Source organism: Hyperoodon ampullatus (assembly GCF_949752795.1).
Source record: "Hyperoodon ampullatus genome assembly, chromosome: 2".
NCBI lineage: Eukaryota > Metazoa > Chordata > Mammalia > Artiodactyla > Ziphiidae > Hyperoodon > Hyperoodon ampullatus.
The window spans coordinates 115884956-115902736 of NC_136915.1; positions in this window are offsets into that span (position 1 = coordinate 115884956).

Consider the following 17781-nt stretch of genomic DNA (forward strand, 5'->3'; position numbering starts at 1 on the left):
ACATGGAAGCAACCTAAGTGTCCATCGACAGATGAATGGATAAAGAAGATGTGGCACATATATACAATGGAATATCAGTCAGCCATAAGAAGAAACGAAATTGAGTTATCTGTAGTGAGGTGGATGGACCTAGAGTCTGTCATACGGAGTGAAATAAGTCAGAAAGAGTAAAACAAATACCGTATGCTAACACATACATATGGAAACTAAAAAAAAAAAAATGGTTCTGAAGAACCTCGGGGCAGGACAGGAATAAAGATGCAGATGTAGAGAAATGACTTGAGGACACAGGGAGGGGGAAGGGTAAACTGGGAAAAAGTGAGAGAGTGGCATTGACATATATACACTACCAAATGTAAAATAGCTAGTGGGAAGCAGCCACTTAGCACAGGGAGATCAGCTCAGTGTTTTGTGCCCACCTAGAGGGGTGGGATAGGGAGGGTGGGAGGGAGACGCAAGAGGGAAGGGATATGGGGATATATGTATACGTAGAGCTGATTCACTTTGTTATACAGCAGAAACTAACACACTATTATAAAGCAAATATACTCCAAGAAAGATGTTAAAAAAATGTAAAAAACCAAACAAAACCAAACAAAACCTTATGTAAAGCAGTGTCTGCTTACAAGTAAATGAATATCTTAATGTACCCATTGTTTTTTAATGCATTCTGTTGGGAATGGAAAAAAAATCATTTTTAAACAATCTTGGGACTTATCCAAACTTTTTTTTCCCAGCTAGACCAGTTAAATAAATGATTCAATGTATTAAAAAAAAATCCTTTGCCCATTTTTAAAAATTGTATTGTTTGTCTTTTTGTTGTTGAGTTGTAAGAGTTCTTTATATATTCTGGATACCAGATCCTTATCAGACATATGATTTTGCAAACATTTTCTCCTATTCTGCAGAATGTATTTTCATATTTTTAATAATATATTTTGATGCACAAAAGTATTTAATTTTGATGAAGTTCACTTTATCTATTTTTCTTTTGTTGTTCATGCATTTGATGTCAAATCTAAGAATCCTTTGCCAAATCTGAGGTTATGAAGATTTACCCTAATGTTTCTTCTAATAGTTTTATAGTTTCAATGGGTTGTTGACCCATTTTGAGTTCATTTTTGTATATGATATTTGTAGGGGTACAAGTTTATTGTTTTGCATGGGTTATCCAGTTATCCCAGTACTGTTTGTTGAAAAGGCTATTCTTTCCCCTCATTGAATGATCTTGACATCCTTACTGAAGATCAATTGGCAATAGATGTTTGGGTTTATTTAGGTACTCTTAATTCTATTCCACTGGTCTATAGATCTATCCTTATGTCAGTAGCATACTGTTTTGATTACTGTAGTTTTGTAGCAAGTTTTCAAATTGGGAAACATGTGTTCTCCATACGAATTTGAAGACCTTCTTTTCCATTTCTGAAAAAAAAAAGGTTATTGGAATTTGGTAGACATTACATTGAATCTGTAAATTATTTGGGGAGTATTGCCATCTTAACAATATTGTCTTATATTCCATGAACATGGAATGTCTTTCATCCATTTAGGTATTCTTTAATTTATGTCAGCTCTATTTTGTAGTTTTCAGTGTACAAGTCTTTCACCTTCTGGATTAAATTTATCGCTACCTATTTTTTTTCCAGTGCTGTCATAAGTGGAACTGTTTTCCTAATGCCCATTTCAGAGTTTTAATTGCTGGTGTATAGAAACAAAATAGATTTTTGTGTGTTGGTTTTTTACCCTACAACTGTGTTGAAGTTATTAGCTCTGGTATTTTTTGTGTGTGTGTGGATTCTATAGGATTTTCTATATATAGAATCATGTCAGCTGTAAATAGATATAGTATTACTTCTTCCTTTCCAATTTGAATGCCTTTCATTTCTTTTCCTTGCCCCATTGGTCTGGCTGGGAATTCCTGTACACTGTTGAATAGCACTGGTGAAAGCAAGCATCCTTTTCTTGTTCATGATCTTCAACGGAAAGATTTCAGTCTTTCACCATTGAATATGATGTTCACTGTGGGTTTTTCATAAATGCCCTTTGTCATGTTAGGGAAGTTCCCTTCTATTCCTATTTTGTTGAGAGTTTTTGTCATGAAAGAGTGTTAAATTTTATCAAATGCTATTTCTGCATCTATTAAGATGATCATGTATTTTTTTTTCTTCATCCATCAGTATGATGTGTTACACTGGCTGATTTTCTTATGTTAAACCACCATTGCATTCCTGGGATTAATCCCACTTGTAATGGTGTATGTAATCCTTTTAATGTGCTGTTGGATTCTATTTGCTAGTATTTTGTTGTGGATTTTACATGTATATCCATCTTCATTGGTCTATATTTTTTTGTGGTATCTTTGTCTGGCTTTTGTATCAGGGTACTGCTGGCTTCATAGAATGTGTTGAATGTAATACAACATATAGAATGTAATGTACAACAGGGTAACTATAGTTAACACTACTTTATGGTATATTTAAAAGTTGTTAAGAGAGTAGATCCTAACAGTTCTCATCACAAGGAAAAAAAAACACTTTTTGTATCTATATGAGATGACAGATATTACCTAAACTTATTGTGGTAATCATTTCACAATATATGTAAGTCAAGTCTCTATGTTGTACACCTTAAACTTATACAGTGCTGTATGTCAATTATATCTCAATAAAACTGAAAAAAAAAAAGAATGCATTGGGAATTTCCTGGCAGTCCAGTGGGACTCCAGGTTTTCACTGCCAAGGGCCTGGATTCAGACCCTGGTTGGGGAACTAAGAACCCACAAGCCATGTGGCATGGCCAAAAACAAAAACAAAAAGAATGTATTGAGAAGTGTTTCCCCCTCTTTTATTTTTTGAAAGAGTTTGAGTTGGATTGGTTTAATTTTTCTTTAAATATTTAGTAAAATTCAGCAGTGAAGCCATCCAGTTCTGAACTTGTCTTTTTGGGGACGTCTTTGATTACTAATTCAATTCCTTGTTATATGTCTGTTGAGATTTTCTATTTCTTCTTTAGACAATTTTGATAATTTATGTATTTCTAGGAGTTTGTCCTTTTCACATAGATTATTAATTGGTTAGCATAAATTCTTCATGAGATTCTCTTATAATCTTCATAATTTTTATAAGGTCGTAATACCTCAGCTTTAATATTTGACCTTAGTTAACTGCAATCTTCTCACTTTTTTTCTTAGTCAGATTAGGTAGAGGTTTGTCAATTTCGTTGATCTTTTTGCAAAACTAACTTGTGGTTTCACTGATTTCACTGATTCTATTATTTTTCTACTTTCTATTTCATTTATTTCTGCACTAATCTTTATTATCTCCTTCCTTCTTCTGGTTTTGGGTTTAGTTTGCTCTTCTTTTTATAGTTCCTTAAGGTATAAATTTAGGTTGTTGATTTGAGATCTTTTTTATTTTTAATGTAGGCATTTATAACCATAAAGTAATCTCTGAGCAGTACTTTTAATACACTTATACATTTTTGTATGTTTTGTTTCATTTTCATTCATCACTAAATATTTTCTAATTTCTTTTGTGATTTCTTCTTTGGTCCATTGACTGTGTAAGAGTATGTTGTTTAATTTCCATGTAATTACAAATTTTCTATCTTTCTTTTGGTTACTGATTTCTACCTTCATTCCATTGTGGTCCAAGAAGATAGTTTCTATAATTCTGAAGTTTTAAAATTTATGGAGAATTGTTTTATGGCCTAACATGGTTTATCTTAGAGAATGTCCATGTGTAATGGAGAAAAATGTGCATTCTTCTGTTGTTGGGTAGAGTGTTCTCTATATGTATTTTATTTATTTATTTTTTATTTATTTATTTATTTTTTTTGTGGTATGCGGGCCTCTCACTGTTGTGGCCTCTCCCGTTGCGGAGCACAGGCTCCGGACACGCAGGCCCAGCGGCCATGGCTCACAGGCCCAGCCACTCCGCGGCATGTGGGATCTTCCCGGACTGGGGCACGAACCCCTGTCCCCTGCATCGGCAGGCAGACTCTCAACCACTGCACCACCAGGGAAGCCCTGTATATGTATTTTAGATCGAGTTGGTTTATAGTATTGCCCAAGTTCTCTATGACTTACTGATTTTCTGTTTACATGTTTTATTTGTTATTGAAAATAATGCATTGGAGTCTTCAATTATTATTGTAGAACTCTCTATTTTCCCCTTCAATTCTGTCAGTATTTATTTCAAAATTGCAGGCTCTGTTGTTTGACATGTGTATTGCATACTTATTATATTTTCTTGATGAATTGACCCTTTATCAGTATAAAATGTCCCACTTTGTCTCATACCATTTTTTTTTACTTAAAATCTATTTTTCTGATATTAGAATAGTCACCCCAGCTCTCTTTTTGTTATGACTTATATGGATCTTTTTCTATTCTTTCCCTTTCAACATATTTGTGTCTTTAGGTCTACAGTGAGTCAGGGCAGTTTATTTTTTTTAACTTTATTAAGCTTTTGAATAGCCAGTAAAGTCACAAGGCTCAAAATTTTAAAGGTATAGAATGATAAACTGTGAAAAGACTCTCATGGTTTTTTCCTTTTCCCTGTACCTTTTCAGAGATATTCTACCCATATGCATCCATATGCATAGAAAACACGTCCATAATTCCCCTTCTTTTTTACACAAATGATAACATACTATGTAATCTTCTCTGAACAGTGCTTGTTTTCTTCCTTGATGATGTAGGTTAGTAATTATTTCATAACAGCACATAAAGAAGTGACTTAACCTTTTGCATAGTCACATAGAATTCTCCTGAATTATTATTGATCCTCTTTTTTTTTTTCCCCAACTGATGAACATTTAAGTACCTTCCTCTTTTTTTGGCTTTTAATATATGAGTTATACTATTTTTCCTAACTTGTGACATTTTTTCTAACCATGGGTAGTTATTTCTGCCATGAGGAAATGTTAATTTTCATAAGGTTAAATCTATCAACATTTTCTGCTTACAGAAGCTTTTGATTTTGCCCTTGTCTTTGTCATACTTAAACCTTTCTTACTCTTGGTTATTAAATAAATCATCCCATGATTTTTTTCATTTTTTTTTTTTTTTTTTTTTTTTTTTTTTTTGCTGTACGCGGGCCTCTCACTGCTGTGGCCTCTCCCGTTGCAGAGCACAGGCTCCGGACACACAGGCTCCGCGGCCATGGCTCGCGGGCCCAGCCGCTCCGCGGCATGTGGGATCCTCCGGGACCGGGGCACGAACCCGTGTCCCCTGCATCGGCAGGCGGACTCTCAACCACTGCGCCACCAGGGAAGCCCTTCATTTTTTATTTAAATCTTTTATGTGATGTATTTTTTATTGTGGTAAAAATATACATAACATAAAATTTACTATTTTAACCATTTTAAGTGTACAGTTCAGTGGCTTAAGTATATTCACAATACTATGCAACTATCACTTATCTATTTCCAGAGGAAATTTCCAGATGCATTTAAATCTTTGGTCCCTGTGGAATTTATTTTGGTATGAGGTATGTGGTATGAATACAAACTTTTTTTTCTCTGATGGCTAGCCAGTTGTCTCAAAATAATTTATTGTGTCTTTTCTGAACTTATCATGTCTATTCATGTGCTGATATTCTGCTGTTTTATGACGTGTTTTAATGTCTGGTAGACCTATTCCCTCGATTATGCTTATTTTTTAGAATGTTTCTGAATGTTCTTGCCTCATAATTTTCCATATAAACAATCTGGATTAAAAAAAAATTTGTTGGTAATTTTTTCACTAGGATCACATTTAATCTATAAATTAACTTCAGGATAACTGATTTCTTTACCATTTAATTTTCCTATTGGGTAATATGCTATATTTTTCTATTTGTTCAGGAATTATTTTGTGTTCTTCAATAGCATTTTATATTTTTGTCACATATCTTTGACACATTTCTTGTTATGTTTATACATAGACATTTTATTTTTCTGATGTCATGTCTTCCCGGTTATTAGTACTATGTAACATGTTCATTTATTTCTTTGTATTAATTTTGTATACAACTCTTTTCCTGAGTTCTTCTATTATTTGTAATAATTTTTCTCTGGATTCTTTTGGATTTTTCAAGTAAAAAATTAAATCATCTATAAGTAATGATAATAGAACCCTCCTCTTTGAAATTTAATACCTCATTTCTTTCTCTGGTCTGTTGAAATAAATTTCTAGGCCCAAGACTGAGTCACTCCTGTCTGGATTGCCATGTCAGCAAACCCAAACTTAGATGACTTTTGTGTTCTTGTAAATGTTCCAGTTGACCAGAAACTGTAATATCCAGTCAGCCAATCCCCAAACACTAGGCCAATTCTGGGCTCTGTGCTTATTTTCTTATTCCCTATTCATTTTCTATTTTCCTCTTCCCTCTTCCTTATTCTTTATCCTATAAAAGCTTCCTGCCATCCACCCCATTTTACAGTCCTCTGGACCCTTGGAAATGGAGAATGCCCACTTCATGAAGTGTTAAATAAAGTTGGTTTGTGTCACCTAAGTTTCCTTTGTTAATCATATTTAACACAGCTCTAACTGTATTAACCAGTATGTCTAACACTGTTAAATTGTAGTGGTGAAGGTAAAATCATCTGTACTATAAACATTGGTTATAAGTAATCTATGAAACTACCTGTGCCAGTTTCTTTTTAAAGAATAGGTCTTAGGGCTTCCCTGGTGGCGCAGTGGTTGAGAGTCCGCCTGCCGATGCAGGGGACACAGGTTCATGCCCCGGTCCGGGAAGATCCCACATGCCGCGGAGCGGCTGGGCCTGTGAACCATGGCAGCTGAGCCTGCGCGTCCGGATCCTGTGCCCCGCAACGGGAGAGGCCACAACAGTGAGAGGCCCACGTACCGCAAAAAAAAAAAAAAAAAGAATAGGTCTTAGACAATTTAACCTATTTTTAAAATCAGGTAATGTGTTATTATTATTTATTATATATATATTTGGTCTTTGTCCACTACTCCTGGGACAGAGCTCCTAAAGCCTTTGCAATTTCCTACATAAGCTCTCCAGGGGCATTATAATATTTAATATTTTTCCCATTTCCTGAAATAGCTCCAGAGCAATAAATGTGAAATTGGTATCTTTTGTTATTCATAACAAGCCCCTTTGTACCACAGCTGAAATTTATGTTCATAAGATGACTTTGGAAAACTCCTTAGGATGGGAGCTTGTTGTCAGGGGAAACAACCCTGTTAGCAGGTTGGAACTTTGAGTCCCACACTCTGTCATCCTGACAGTGGAGAAGGGTTAGCAACTGAGTTTAATCACCAGTGGCCAATGATTTAATCAATTCTGCCTGTGTAATGAAGTCTCCATAAAACCCCAAAAGGATGGGGTTAAGAGAGCTTCAGGGTTGGTGGACACAAGTAGGTGCTCGGAGGGTGGCACACCTGGAGAAGGCATGCAAACTCTGCCCCCCTTCCTACATACCTGGCCCTATGCATCTTGACCATCTGGCTGTTCATGAGTTGCATTTTTAAAATAATAAACCAGTGATCTACTATAAACTGATCTCCTGTTGTTCTGTGAACTTCTCTAGCAAATTAACCAAACCTGACAAGAAGGTCACAGGAACCTCTGATTTATAGCCCGTCTGTCCAAAGCACAGCTAACAACCTGGACTTTTAACTAGTGTCTGAAGTTGGGGGAGAATAAGGGACTGAACCCTTAACCTGTGGGATCTGACATAAGCTGCAGGTAGACAGTGTTATAATTGAGTTAAATTGTAGGACACCCCGCTGGTATCTGGAAAATGACCAAATTGCTTGGCGTGGGGAAAAGAACTCATACATCTAGTGTCAGAAGTAGTGTGGTAGTAGTGGGAGAGTAGAGGAGAAACACCAGGGTCTGTTTCCATAGCAGGTAATTTATCTGTTTAGATTTTCTTTCTCTTTTGGACTCAGTATTGGTAAATTATATTTTTCTAGAAAATGATCCATTGCATCTCAGTTTTCAATATAGTTGTATAAAGTTAAGCAAAATAGTTTTTTGTTTAACTTCCTTTGTATATATGGTTATTTCCTGCTTTTAATTTCTTCTTTTGGGTATTTAGATTTTCAAGGGATGGTTTTGAAAGATTGGATACACTAGATCATGCTTGTGTGCTGGTGGCAGTGATTCAAGTATTTCACTCTCTTTCAGACAAAACACTCTAGAGTAGGAGACAGTTCGTGATCACAAAGCAATGTTTGGTTTTTTGAACAGGGAATTAAATTATTAAAGAGAAAGCAACTGGTCAGAGTTCAGGAAAAGGTAGGAATGAGGGAATTTCCAAAGCTGAACAATTTAATGAAGAGAGCTGCAAGAGCTCCATACAGCTGTGAAGCTTAGATCTGTGTGTGGTTGCAAGCTTCCTGACTCCTGGGTTTTGGGTTTTTTTTTTTTTTTTTTCTTGTTTGTTCTCTCTCTCTTTCATTTTTAAAGAAATTTATTAAGCTATTTCTCTTGAGCTACAGAAAAGATTCTTTACTATGAACAGGGAGATAAAGTTACAATTTACAAGAAAACTGAGAAACATTGCTAGAGAGAAACTGGTGCCACTATTTTTACAAGATCCCAGTTCCTGATTTCCAATTGTCTTCCTAGTGCACTTCTGGAACCCATTAGAACATACAGAAAAGGGACCAAATCCAAAAATGACTGAAAGGCTGGGTAAGAGCAGTGTAAATAAGGTCATTTCCATTTCTCCTATACTAACACATCCTGTCTGCCCTGCCTTGAGGACACATGCAAATATACGTCCATAAAATTTTTCCCTTGCAAATTTTTAAGGAACTGAAATTAAATATGATGATATGATACCATCTCCTTTAAAAGTTTTAAAATTATTATTTTAAATAAAGGACAAAAGCTCACTAGTTCAATCAACTTCAATTCTTAATAAAAATGAGCTAATCATGAACCCAACACTGCCTGAATCTTCTTTAATCCAAGATGCACTTAGAGGAAAGAGTTCTTATTTTGTCACTGTTTCAAGAATGAAAAGGACATTGTGGCTAGAGCCACTGGCACCCATCCAGCTCCCTGCCCTCCCCTGTCATGTGGGACTCCATGCAGCCTGGTTATGACTGCTCTCGATCTGCTTATAATTCGGCATGGCTGATGCCTGCTTGGGCAAGGCAGGAACAGCTACGTCTTCTGTGGGGGACTTCCGGCCCTCAGTGGTTGTTAGGCAACTACAAGTGCACAAACAGAGAACAGATGGGCAGATAGCTTCCTGTGTACCCCTTGCCACCCTGTCACCTACACAGCTCTCTGAGAATGTTGACAAATGCTGTAATGGCAGAAGAGTAGAAGTGCTCTGGGAGCACAGAGGAGCCAGCCTAGATGTAACTACATCTCAAGAAAACCCCCAGCAGATCTCCCTGAATTGCTCCCCGTAGACTCTATGATCCTAACCAGGAAATGACAGCACTGTTGAGTAGAAAAAGGAAAAGGAATTCAGATGGGGGAAGGCACTAAGGAAGCAGCTGTTTCCTTACTGAGAAATGTAAATGGGATAATTTTCCTAGAGGCTGGGGTACGAAGGGAGGGTCAGAAGTAACGAGAGAAGAGTGATTTCTTTTAAATAGCAGAGGTTCCCCTATCCCTTAATTAAGAGGTCAGAGTTCTGTGTGTGGGAGTGGCGGGGGGAGGGTTAGGACAGTGAGGGCAGTGCAGCCTGTGTCCACCTCTCTGCAGTCTGAGGCACAACAAGGTCCTGGAGCTGTTGGATGCCTAGTGATACTTCTTAGTTCTGAGACCTCAGGCAAGTTAATTAGCCTCTGTGAGCCTTAGTTTCCTCAAATGCAAAACGAAGGTAGTGTCATCTACTTAATGGGGCTCATGTATAAAGCCAGATTCCCGACATATGTCACAGTGCCTGGTGTTTAGCAGGGGGCCTTCCATTGTGTTGATCCTTCCTGCCTCATTAGGAAACCCCTCAGGAAGCATGTAGTGTGTGAGGCTGAAATGAGATAACGTATGTAATATTCCTAGTATGGTAGGAATCCTGTGGTAGATGCTCAATACATATTTATTCTTGTCTTTCCTTCTAACCAAGTCTTTTTCATCTTCTCACTCACCCAGACAACTCTGCCTACCTATAGCGGTCATTGTCACCACCTTTGTGTTGTAACTTGCCCATGTTTAATTTACCCTCTTGTTTGGTTCCGATTTCCTCATTATTATAAGTAAACCAAAAGGAATGTCTTTGTGCATAAGATTCTTCTGCATGAAGGTTTTTTCCTTTGGGGTTAATCCCAGAAGTGAAATTACCAAGGAAAAGGTATGAACATTTTAAATGTTTAAATGTTTCTGATACATAAGATGGACTACAGAGAAGCTTTATACTTATTTAAAAAGCTGACCATAATATATGAGAGCGCCTGTCACACTGTTCCATTGTCATCAGAGTAGTCTCATTAAAGAAAAACACCTGTGTTAATTTGATAGGCAAAATATGATATCCAGTCTTCTTAATTTGCATCTGTTTGATTACCTGTGAAGACCATTATCTTTCATGCTTATTTATCTTATCTATTTTTTCTTTATGCTTCATCTATTCATGCTCTCTGCTCACTCATCAACAATGGTGGTAGTATTTCTCTTATTGATTGGTAAGGGGAAACTGACTTTTTTTAAAGGTTCTCACTATATTCACCATGTGTAGGAGGTGGAGGTGGATGGGGAGTTTAGGAGAGTGTGCAATCTCTGTGTTGCTGCAATCCCCTTGATTCCCAGAGGAAATCCTTTTCTCTTCTATAAACTGTTGGATTATGATAAAACTGTCAATTATAAAACAAGGAAACAATATTTTTTTGTGTCTTTTACAGTGTCTATTTGCAAATCTTTCATCAAGATAGAGAAGTACCACATTAGGTACGTGAGTACTCTGCGTCCTGATGTCTGACATTGCTCTGATATAGGGATGCATGTGCTCTGTTTCATTTAAGCTCCCAAATGACACCTCAAGTTAGGTGTTATTCTATCCATTTTACACATGAGGAAGTTGAAGCTCAGAAACGTAAAGCCACTTGTCCCAGGGTATATACGTTTGTCCAAGAATTTATGGCCAATATGAGGCAGGACCAGAATTTGTGACCCAGTGGGTCTGACTGCAGAGCTCAGCCCTTCTTTGCAAAGGCAGGGGGGCAGCTCACAAGTCACACACAAGGCAGCACCTGCAGCATTACCCCCGCCCCCCATGAGGAGCTGGAAACAACCGTAACCACACATAAAGGCCACCGGCAGATGAGAGGCCGGGGTCCCACTTCCCCTGCCTCCCCACCTCTGCAAATGGTGCCACAGCTCAGCTGTCCCTGAATGATGGGGCAATGGCAAGCTATGACGGCCCTTCACCCACAGGCCCTCCCCAGCCTGGGAGGAGAGGAAGGAAGCAGGCTGGGGGATGGGTAGGGGCTGGAGAGAAGGGCCTCAGATTGTGGAGGTTTTTCTGCCAAACAGGAAGCTGGAAAGTGAGACACCGCTCTAACCATTTCAGAAGCGGCAGCCCAATAAAGCTGGGCAAATATCTGCCTTCTGAGGTAAAGGTTTGAGGGTGATTTTCCTGTCCTGAGGAACTTGCAGTCATCTCAGAAAGGCCCTAGTCCCTCTTTCCTCCCCCCTCAACCCTCAAAGAAGCTTGAGGAACAGGATGTTGATACCATGCAAGCCCCAGCTGCCCACCTGTCTCCCCAGCCTCCTACCACAGCTGCGTCGTTCCAGGAGCAGCCCCACCTGTCCTGTTACTCATCGAGAACGAGGCTGATTTGGAGCATCAGGGTCTGGGTGGGGAACCAGCAGCTGCATAAACAGTCCATGACTGCCTGGTGACTGCGTTAGACCTGGGCTCATCCTCTGCCCCGCTCCCCGCCCCTCCCAGCGTCCACTGTCCTCTCAAATCCTCTCAGCACAGCTAGAGTCTCTCCTTGCCTGTTGAGTCAAAGGACAAAGTTTTAAAAACAAGAGCCTTTTATTCTGATGAGAATAATCCATGTTAACTATATAAAATTGGGAAAACGTAGAAAATTGTACAGAAGAATAAAAAATCACTTATCACACCTCACAAATCTAACCATCATAGACATTCTATTTTTGAGCAAGTGAGAGGCCCACGTATCGCAAAAATAAATAAATATACGTATGGTGGGATTGCCTGCTTACAAGCTTTTAACTTATTTTTCACAACCCTGCCATAAAGTTTGTAGACCACAATATAGACTCTATTTCTTTTTTCTTTTTTTTGGCCACACCGTGTGGCATGCAGAACTTGCCTGCCCAGGGATTGAACTGTGCTCCCTGCGTAGAAGTGCAGAGTCTTAACCACTGGACCACCAGGGAAGTCCCTAGACTCTATTTCTTTACCTTCTCTACTTTCTAATGATTTTGATGATAAACATCCTGTTTTCAATTTTGCTAGTGGTTTTCTATAAATGAATAAAAATGAGTTTGAACCTATTTTTCCTCTTATCATCAATGATATGCATAGAATGCTATTTCCTTTCCCATGTTCAATGAAAATTGAGTATGTTGCCTCTCTTTCTCCCAATTCTTAGTTTTTTTGATATAATTTGGGGTTTTATATACAGTTTATATAGCTATTGAATATTGTTTACTTTATGTCTTCTTTTCCACAAATTAAAAAATATTTACATTACAAGTTTGGTTCTCTAGTAGCTTGAGAGGAATATGCTGAAGTTCAGCCAAGCTCAAGTTGCTTTAAGAATAAAAGAGGTTCAGTGTCAGTATTCTCATATACTGAGACTGGAATTCGATCTAGAAAACCAGGAAAGTGGAAGCGAGGGGCATTTCTACTGCTTACATTATTCCCTCTATTTTAAAGCAGTGTTACAGCAAACTTCTGTGTTAGAAATACATTTCGCTGCTAGTGAGAGAGATCTAATCATGGTGAATAGTAATGGTAAATAATGATAAATAAATTGTGGGCTTATTTTTCTCCTGTGTTCAGGAAAAATCTGTAGGAAGCGGTGCAGAGCAGCAATGGTAATTCTGTGAAGCATCAAATTCCCAGGCTTCTTCTATTTTTCTATTCCTTGGTTTGTGGCTTCCATCCTTAAGGTCACAGAATGTCTGCTGGAACTCTAAACATCATGTCCAAGTTCCAGACACTAGAAAGAAGAAAAGAGGAGAAATCTGAGAAGGTTTTTCCTCAAGTCCCATCCAATTACTTCTGCTTACATTTCATTGCCTTTCTCTGTCTTACAAAGGAGTCTCTGAAGTGTCAATTTTTAGTTAGCACATCACTACCACCGAATATATAGTTAGAAAGGATAGCGAATAGGTAGGCAACTAGCTGTTTCATCCATAACACCCTTAAACATGATTCTTTGAGCACTTATATGGCTTTGCTCCTGTTAAGATTTTTCCCTAGAAGTAGAATTTCGAAATCAAAATGCATTGTGCATTTACAGCTCTGATATACTGTCAAATTTCTTCCCCAAAAGGCTGTGCATGTTTACATTCCCACAAACAGTGTATGAGAGTTCCCATTTTCCCATAGCCTTGCCAATACTGGCTATTATTATCTTGATTGTCAATTTGATATATGAAAAATGGTATCTTGTTTCACTTTTTATTTCCCTGATAACTGGTGAATTTGAGCATCTTTTTACAAGTTAACTTATTGGCTTTTACAAATAGGGGTTTGTCCACAGAAAATACTCTTCCATCCATGCCATCCTTCACCCCCTCCTCCTAACTACCCAAAACAAGACTAGGCTTATAAAGAGTGTTCAGAACTAGGGATGTGTAGAAAGTTAAATGAGCCAGTACAGGTAAGTTCTGTGACATGGCATCTGAAGGAGAAATTGAGTTTTCTTTCTGGACACAGTAAAATTCTAACGAGGAAGAAAAGGCCAAGGGAGATGCTTGCTAATCAGAGTCATGAGGTCTGGGTGAGGAGAGAGACAGAGAAGTGGTTGTTTAGGATGCTCTGGGAAGCTGTTGATTCAGTTCCCATACTTGGCTCATAATGAGGGTCTCTGTCTGAGGTTACTCCCGTGGTGGGAGGAGTGGCAATGTCTGAGAGGAGGAAGAACATCAGCTCAGTCCATACCAGAGGCTTGGTTGACTCACGGTGTTACAGACTCATCCAGCCTGAATAGGGAGACACTTCTGATCTCCTTTTGATCTTCTACCCAACATAGAAACCCCACATGCGCCACTGATTAATGACACCCTTGTCACTGAATAACCCAACGATACAGAGTTCATCTGGTCCAGCAACTCTTGGAATGAACATTCACATAACTCAGATGTCAACTTGATTAAACATGGCCTGAAATTCACTTTTACACCCTTGAACTATCAAAAGCCCTCCTTGGTCTTCAGTAATATTTGACCTCTATATCCTCATAGCCCCCTCCCAGGGCCTTCTCCATTACTAAATGCCTCCTGATGTTTCAGATCTGCCCTATTTGCATTCTGCTGAAACTATCCACTTGAGCTAGTCATCTTATTGGCCTAAGAACTTCACTGAACATCTGGAGGTTGTCAACAAGGAACTACACTCTTGTTGGCACTCCCCTCACTGTCTGTCTCCTTTCAAAGTCAGGTTCTCCTGACAAGTGGCTCTTCCCTCAGAGGGAGTTCCAGCCTCTTCACTCCAATTGCTTGTCTCAAGTCTTCCTCATGCTGCCTTCCTCAACCCCTGGAATTGTGGTGAATAAAATTTTCTCCATCTCATTACATTTTTTTTCAGAAAAAATATTCATAGCTCCTTGCAAATTTTCTCCTACAAGTTGGGAAGGAGAAAACAAATCACAACATTTACTTGTGGCACTGAGTTCTTCCATCCTGTGTAATATCACACTCCTTACTTTTTATAATGGTTGTGGAAGAACTCTTCTGTGGGTGCTTTTAATGATTTGGAACTTTATGGTCCTTTATGGATCTGTCCCTTTCCTTGGGTACATGAGATCATCAAACCTGGCTTTCCCTATCCAACCCAGGCACAGGTCACACTGCATCATTAGGATGTTTTAGGGGGTTCATACTGGCAAATATGCAACTGTTGTTTGATCAAATCTGACAGCATTCAGGTTTAGAGATGATCTGCCACATATCCTGCCTGTTCAGAGTCAGGGATCAGCCTGGTATCTACTCACTGGAAGAGAGCATCCTTTGGTGGATGCCCTCCTTCTTACAAGAGGAGCAGAATACTTTATCTACCAAGGTGTTTCAGCTGTAGATCTAAAACTACACATCACTCTGATTCCCTTCATTTCTTGATCTTAATCCTACCCTTAACCCAGGGTAGGGTTTGCTTCTGGTGCTGTCTGCAACAAAATACCACTTCCTGCCTTAGCTGAAACAAGTGGGTAGGATTTTCTGCCTCCCAGGATCCAGGCAGTGCTTCCATTTACCTGAATCTGCACCACATACACTAGGGCTGCTAGGTACTAAGGGCAGGTGGTCATACATATGATTGTTCCTTGCCACCATACGACACACATGAAAATTAATTAGTGGACACTGTATATGACAATGCTTCTCACACGTTTGGTTTGAGGTCTCTTCTGTGGCTAGAGGTGAGAGCCTCTTTATCCCCCTACCCAGAAGGTTGCTTTGTAGAAATCTAACTTTAGGGACTCAAGATACTTTCCACTGGTCTCCGGATCCCCTAAAGCTGAACCGATGTCTCCCATCCAACCCAGTCTTTTGGTATATTTGACAATATTGCCACTATGTCTTCTCCCTCCTCAAATTGCTTCACCCAGAGCAATAATTTGGAGGCCCATCTGGTGAAGTCCAGGCCTCGTCTGTAATATTTCATTATAGGTTCTCTGGCAATGCTATGGTCTAGCAATCAACGCCCTCCTCACTTCTGTTGCCTCACTGAATAAATCTCTCTAACCTCAACACATGTGTAGAGGCCTCTTCTTCCTTTTGAGGGATGTATGGTCAGAAACCTAACATGCAAGTCTCTCTGACTGTCAGCATTACCAAGCACCTGTGAAAATCCTGTCAGGTATTGATTTCACAGAGAAAGAGACATTTGCAGCTTTAAACCCAGATATGGTATATAATACTAGATATTGCAAACTTTCTGTAATCTCTGTCAGTTCTCTACCTCCAAAGCCACACTGTGGCATGCCTTCAGTCATAGGCACTGCACTTCTTGCTAATGTTTCTTATTTCTGGTAACAGTCTACCTGATGGCTGTTCCCTTAGCTGTAAGAGTCAGTCTTCAGGAAACTCTGTTCCATCAACTGAAACAGGTAGGAAGCCCATGTTAGCCCAGTGTTGGCCACAAAACTCCTTTCCCTTCCAGGAAAGTTTCTAGTTTCTTAAGGAACTGTGGTTCCATTGGGTTAACATTAACTTCCAGCTTCCAGCTTCCAGAGTAATTTGTTAGAATTTACTCATTCATTTATGCTCACAGGATAATATTTCAAGGTGGGAGAATCAAACATATCTTATTTAACATTAACCATCTGTAGACATATGTTGTGTGTATGTTCATTTGTCCTCTTGTCCCAGGTTCCACAAATGTTAGAGATGGTCTTGGCAGCAGGAATAGGTGCACTGGGATTGTAAGGAAACTGCTTATGCAATGTAATTTTGTCTTCAGGTCCTGCTTGAGCCTACTCTTGTATACAACTTCCACTTGATAATGAAATGCTAGTGGACATGCCTGATTGTATGATTACATGGATTGAAAATCCATCCATCCAGTTAGGGATGGTCAGCTCAGGTTGCATGGTCATTTGTGGTGTCCCATGGTCAGGTATTAAGACTATGAGAGTCTTAATATCAAGTCTAAAGCTGTATGAGAGGAGAGTTACTTTCCAAAGAAGATGTGGTTCTGCTTAATATCAGAGGACCCTCCCTTAGCTTTCTGCTGTCATGGTCTTCCACAGGCCCCAAAGAGTAATTAGATGGCTCAAGATCACTTCATACAGTGGTCAATGGCAGAGCTGCTTACATTGTAGCTTGTACAAGCTAGAGAATCCTCTCTTTCTCTGGGCCCATTCAAAGGTGGTTGCCTTATGGATTACTTGGTAAATGTACTAACATAGTACACCCAGTTGTAATGCATTTGCCTCCAAATACAAAAAGGCCTAGAAAGCATGGTGGTTCTTTCCTCATGACAGGGAATTAAGGGAAAACAAATTTGCTTTTGACTTTGAGGGGATATGCTGATATTCATAAAATTAACCACACACCATGCAAACACTAATCCAGAGAAAGCTATAATGGCTTTCCAAGCAATTATATCAGAGAAAGTAGACTTCAGAGCAAAGCAAATTACTATGGATATTACATAATGATGAAGAGTCAATTCACCAAGAAGAGATAAGAATCTTAAATATGTATGCACCTAACAACAGAGCACCAAAATAAATGAAGCAAAAACTGACAGAACTGAAAGGAGAAATAGACAAATCCCCTATTACAATAAGAGACTGTTAAATTCCTCTCCCAGTAGTGGAACTGGTAGCTAGAAAATCAGCAAGAATATAGAGGAAATGAACATGACCTTGAAAAAACTTGACCTAATTGATACTTACAAAGCATTCAACCCCCAAATTTAAAAAAATTATTTATTTAATTAATTTATTTTTGGCTGCGTTGGGTCTTTGTTGCCATGCGTGGGCTTTGTCTAGTTGCGGGGAGCAGGGGCTACTCTTCGTTGCGGCGCGCAGGCTTCTCATTGCAGTGGCTTCTCTTGTTGTAGAGCATGGGTTCTAGGCATACGGGCTTCAGTAGTTGTGGTGCGTGGACTCAGTAGTTGTGGCACTCAGGCTCTAGATTGCAGGCTCAGTAGTTGTGGCGC